Source organism: Colobus angolensis, unplaced genomic scaffold (genome assembly GCF_000951035.1).
Source record: "Colobus angolensis palliatus isolate OR3802 unplaced genomic scaffold, Cang.pa_1.0 Scaffold115, whole genome shotgun sequence".
NCBI lineage: Eukaryota > Metazoa > Chordata > Mammalia > Primates > Cercopithecidae > Colobus > Colobus angolensis.
The window spans coordinates 896,511-902,418 of NW_012112586.1; positions in this window are offsets into that span (position 1 = coordinate 896,511).

The window sequence follows — 5,908 nt, forward strand, 5'->3', positions numbered from 1 at the left end:
TCCTGAGAGCATTGCTCCTGCCGGGCTGGACAGCGCCCTGTGGCCTGCACCGAGAGACAGGCATCCTCAGAAGCACATGCTGACTCCCACCGCGGCCTGAGTCCTGGGACCCCCCCACCCCACCACCTCTGGGCACTCTCTCCACCCCCGCCCACCCTGCATGCCGGCCTCAGAGCGGCTCCTGCCTCAGGGCCTCTACCCGTGTTCTCTCCTTGCTGGCAGCCTCCGCTCGTGCCTTCTCAGAGGGGCATGGCCGGGCCCCTCAGGGTGGTACCAGGCCACCTTGCCCTGCCTGGTGCCCACGGGACAGATGGTGGCTTTCACTGGTTTAGTGCTGCCGACACTACACTGTGAGCCCCGGGGACTCTGTCCCTTCTCTGCTGACCCCCGTGGCTGGAACATCGCCCAGTGCACAGGGAGCTGCTCACGTGAGTGGCATGAAGAAAACGGTTCCCAGCAGAGAACGTGGTGCATGGGACACCTCGAAATGGGAGGCCTCTGAAAGGTGCTCATGAGGCCCAGATCAAGGTGTGGGCAGGGGGTTTCCTCCTGGAGGCTCCCAGGGAGCGTGCTTCCTGGGAGGATAGGAACCGGGCCCCTGTAGGCATCGTGCGGGAAGGGTGACCTGGTCTGAGAGTGGAGCTGACCCCAAGAGTGAAGGTGAGAGGGAGACAGAAGCAAGGCCCCCATGATGTCCTTTGAGCCCCTGGATCCAGCTAGACCGAAGCCGCCCACTCCAGGACTTCCTGGTTATGTGAGTCACTAAACTCTCCCTTGGCTTCAACCACTTTGTGTTGCCTTTTCCGTCACAACTCAGAATGCCCTGACTTGTGTGGGGTTGTGCAGTCAGGAGAGAAGAAAACGTGTATCAAGAAGGGGAATCCCCAGGGTCAGAGCTCAGGAATCAGCCCCCGGCCAAGCACCAAGTGTTGTGGATGGAGCCCAGGTCCCCCAAGGTGCACGGCCTGGCGGATCCTCGGATCCTCGGGTGCGGAGCAGGAGGGTGCTGGGGATGGCGGCCTCTCCCGCCCCCACCTTGGCCTCTCCCGCCCCCACCTCAGGACCCGGCCAGCTGTGGTGCTTCACAAAAGGGATGGAAGTGATTGTGAACCTATCAATCACAAGCCCAACTCCAGACACTGATGTCAGGAGGATGCACCCAGGCTAGCCCACTGATCCCAGGGGGAGCCCAGACTAGCCCACTGAGGAGGCAGGGGAGACAGACACTGAGGAGTTGGGGATGCGTCTTGGTGATTATGATTGGGGAGGACCTCCTAGTGCCTCAGCTGTAGGGAGGTGGGGCAGGGGGTGGGAGGGCACTTTCAGGCTCCCAACCTCGGAGGAGCCACCACAGTCAGCCCAAATGTCACTGCTCCACCAGGCTGTGTGACAGCTGCAGTGTGGTCAGGCTAGGAATCAGCCCTCAGTTCTGCAGGGACTTGGAGAGCCTCTGTGGCATGCGGGGGGTGGATGTTGACCCGGGGCACAGGCCCCACCTGAGCAAACCGGAGCAGCTGCAGCAGGGCTGGGGAGGGAAGCTCAGGGGCAGGAACCGATCTGATCTGTGCGTTCCAGGGCTTCCCCTGGAAGAGGTACTCGGGGTGAGGGGGCCCTGCAGGGAGGCCCAGAGCCGGGGAGGCCAGTGGAGCCGGGAGCCACCTGGAGGGAGGAGGAAGGTGCAGTCAGGCCAGCGGTGGGAGGGGTATGGCCCAGCCTGGGGGCCAGCAGTGGGAGGGGTGCAGTCCAGCCTGGGGGCCGATGGGGAGGCTGCACCCCATGAAGTGCCGGAAGCACCCAGGGGAGCTCAGGGCTGGGGTTGTTTCCAACAGGCCAGGTGTCATGGGGAGAATGTGTCGGAGGAAGGAGAGGGTGGGCTGGGGAGAGCTGGACACAGTGATGGAAGCTGGGGGCACTCCAGGCGTCCTGGCCTCTGGGGGCTCCTGCCAGGGCACAGGGCGTGGGGACACCCTGGCCGGCATAGCTGTGGGTCTGAGGGCCTCTTCAGGAAGGCTTGTGGGGTCGGAAACTGCATGGTCAGTGTGGGGGGTGGCAGCCAAGAGGTTCGCGATGGCAGGATGAGGGCTGCGGGGTCTCCGGCATGGGCACTGGAGACTGCGATGGAGTCAGGTTCTGCTGGACACAGAGCAGAAGTCCCCAGTTCGGTTCTGAGCACATGGGTGAGGAGACTCCTGGGGGGCCACCAGGGGCTCTGAGGAGATGTGGGCTTGGGAGCTGTGATGGCTGGGCTATGTCCCCCACAAATCCACACACTGAAGTCCCACCCCCACGACCTCAGGATGTGACTGCATTCAGAAAAGCGGTCTTTAATGAGTCCCTCAAGGTAAAACGAGGTTGTTGGGGTGGACCCTGATCCAGTCCCACGGGTGATGAGATATGAAGAGGAGATTGGGGAGGAAAAGTTCCCAGACAGTGGCTTAGAGAGTGATGACCAGCTCGTGATGACCAGCCTGTAATAACTGGCCGGTGATAACTGGCTCGTGATGACCGCCCTGTGATGGACAAGGAGGAGGTAAGGATGCAGGCAGGTACAGGGGACCGCCAGGTAAATGCACGGAGGAGACACCGACTGCCGGCCAAGGAGGGAGGCACAGGATGAACCCGCCCTGCTGGCCCTGAGGTGGGGACTTCCAGCTTCAGGGATGGGTGACGGGTGCCCCTGTCTCAGGGATGGGTGATGGGTGCCCCAGCCTCCAGGGTGGGTGATGGGTGCTCCAGCCTCAGGGATGGGTGTCGGGTGCTCCAGCCTCCAGGGATGGGTGATGGGTGCTCCAGCCTCAGGGATGGGTGATGGGTGCTCCAGCCTCAGGGATGGGTGACGGGTGCTCCAGCCTCCAGGGTGGGTGATGGGTGCTCCAGCCTCAGGGATGGGTGACGGGTGCTCCAGCCTCCAGGGTGGGTGATGGGTGCTCCAGCCTCAGGGATGGGTGACGGGTGCTCCAGCCTCCAGGGTGGGTGATGGGTACATGTGATTTGAGCCACTGGCTTGTGTTGTTTGTTGTGGTGTCCTGAAGAGACTCACACGGTAGCTGAGTGTGGTGGACAGGCCGAAGCTGCAGGCAGGAGACGCCCCAGTGAGGCTGGCAGGACCATGTGGTGGCAACCGCCACCCCAAGCCTTAGGGGCTTCCTGCAGGAATGGCTGCTCAGATGCCGGGGCCTGCAGCGCTGATGAGGGGGTGCCTGGGCCACATCCCCGGGGAGGACGGGAGGGGCCTGTTTGTTTCTAGAGGGACACGCTGGCCACGCGGATGCAGATACCACGTCCTCACGGATGCGCACACGTTGCATAGACACCATCACGTGAGCCTTTTGAACTTTGAAGGTTGAGAACATTCCTAACTAAGAACACACATCAGCATCATTTAGCGCTTCTAAGGGGTCACCGCGGAGGGAGGGGGCGGGGTCACCGCGGAGGGAGGGGAAGGGCAGCTGTGTTTTGAAAATTCCTGTGCAATGACAGTGTTGTTTCCGGAGGCGCCTAAGTGATCCCCCAGCGGCTCTGAGGAGGACCCTGAGGGTCGGGCACTTCTGGTCCTGACCGGCCTCTGCTGGACGCCCACCTGGGAATCAGGGAGATACACCCGGCCCGGCCTCCAGGAGCGCAGCCAGGCCACAGCCCTGAGGACGGGCAAACCCGCGCAGGCGCGGTGAGAAAGAGGCCGCCCAGGCCTGGGGCCTGGAGGCAGGGGATGAAGTGGACCAGAGCCCCGTAAATCCCGAAGTGGGTGAGGAGTGAGCCTATGTGGCTGCAAGTGGGTCCGTTTCGGGGCTGTTTGTTCCTGCAGCAAATGATGCCCGCCCTGATGGAACCAGTGTGCGTCCACCACGAGCTGCCCACGCCCTCTCCAGGAAGGGACCCCGGGTTCAGGGCTTCTGCCAGCCCACGTCGTGCCTTTGTGTAAATTAGAAAAAAGATCAGAAACAGGCTCTGCTGTCTCTCCAGGCAGGCTTTGGTGGAGGGGCTTGATCTCCTGTCCCACCTTCCCTGGCAGGGCTCCCTATGCTTGACCCCCAGAACTGCGGGCGGCTGGCAGACAAGAGGTCCATGATGGCACCTCGGTGTGCAGCCTTGGACCTGCCCCCATGGACCTGGGTGAGGACTTCCCAGCCCTTCCCCGGCTCTGGCTGCTCTCCCTAAGGGCCGCCTCACCCCTTCTCCCTCGGGCACGGGGCAGTGGATGAGGGTTTCCTCCCTCCAGAGGATGCCCCCACACCCCTACCAGGACTTGGCAGATCCAGCTTCTCATCTTGGCAGCCAGATGGTGGGACGGGATCATCGTGGTGGTTTTAATTTGCATTTCTCTGATGACTGATGATTTCAAGCATCCCTTCATATGCTTGCTGGCTTTGGGGATAGAGATAATTATTCCTAAAGCAAAACCTGATTATGTCATTTCTGCTTCAAGATGCCAGTGATACCTGAGGTCTGCAGGGCAGAGCAGACGCTCCCTGCCTGGCCACTCAGGAACCTGCGCTTGACCCCCAAATCCACCCCCCAACTCCTGTTACCGGCTCACTCCTTCCAAGAGGGCCTTCTCCAGGGATAGCCGACGTTCTTCTGATGGCTCCTGCCCTTGCAGAGTGCTGCCCCTGCCTGCCCACCCAGCCTGGACCCTCGCCTGAGCCCCCTTGGGGCTCTGTGCCACCTCTTCCCTGGCGTTTGTTCTGCAGGAACCTCCTACCTCTTCCCACTTGGGAAAGGAAGGCTCTGGGCATGGAGGTCGTCCAGGCCCCATCCCTGTACCCCACGCCCTTCTTCCTGCTTCCTGTTCGTCACTGCCCCAGGGCCTTTGCACCTGCATTCCCGGTCTCTGTGAGTGCCCTGGGGCCTGTTGCCCCGTCACCGTCCTGGAGATGCCTTTTCTTTTCTTTCTCTCTCTCCAGCTTTGTTGAGGTGTAGTTGACAATTCAGGACCGTGTGTACTCAAGGTATGCAGCATCACAACCTGACACATGTATGCATTGTGAAATGAGTCCCACAGTTGGGCTAATTAATACACCCATCACCTTACATGGTTACTTCTGTCTGTGGTGAGAACACTTCAAATTTTAAATAGAGGACATGCAGCCTGGGCAACAGAGCGAGACCCTGTCTCTACAAATATAAAAAAAATTGGCTGGGCGCGGTGGCTCAAGCCTGTAATCCCAGCACTTTGGGAGGCCGAGACGGGCAGATCACGAGGTCAGGAGATCGAGACCATCCTGGCTAACACAGTGAAACCCCGTCTCTACTAAAAATACAAAAACTAGCCGGGCGAGGTGGCGGATGCCTGTAGTCCCAGCTACTCGGGAGGCTGAGGCAGGAGAATGGCGTAAACCCGGGAGGCAGAGCTTGCAGTGAGCTGAGATCCGGCCACTGCACTCCAGTCTGGGTGACAGAGCGAGACTCCGCCTCAAAAAAAAAAAAAAAAAAAAATTACCTGGGCGTGGTGGTGCGCACCTATGGTCCCAGCTACTTGGGAAGCTGAGGGTGGAGAATCACTTGAGCCTGGGAGGCGGAGGTTGCAGTGCACTCCAGCCTGGGTGACAGAGGGAGGCCCTATCTCAAAATAAATAAATACATAAATAAATAAAGGACACATTATTATTAGCTGTAGTCACCATGTTCATTCCATCTTAGGACCTGTTAATCTCATAACTGCACCTTTGTTCCCTGTGACCCTCAACTCCCCATCCCCTCTCTAGCCCTGACAGCCACTGTTCTCTCTGCTTCTATGAGTTCAGCTTTTTCACACGTCACTCAAGTGACGCCACGGGCTATTTGTCTTTCTGTGCCTGGCTTATCTCACTTAGCACAACGCCCTTCAGGTTCATCCGTGTCCTCACAAATGGTGGGCTTGCCCTTCCCTTCCCTTCCCTCCCCTCCCCTCCCCTCCTCTCCCCTCCCC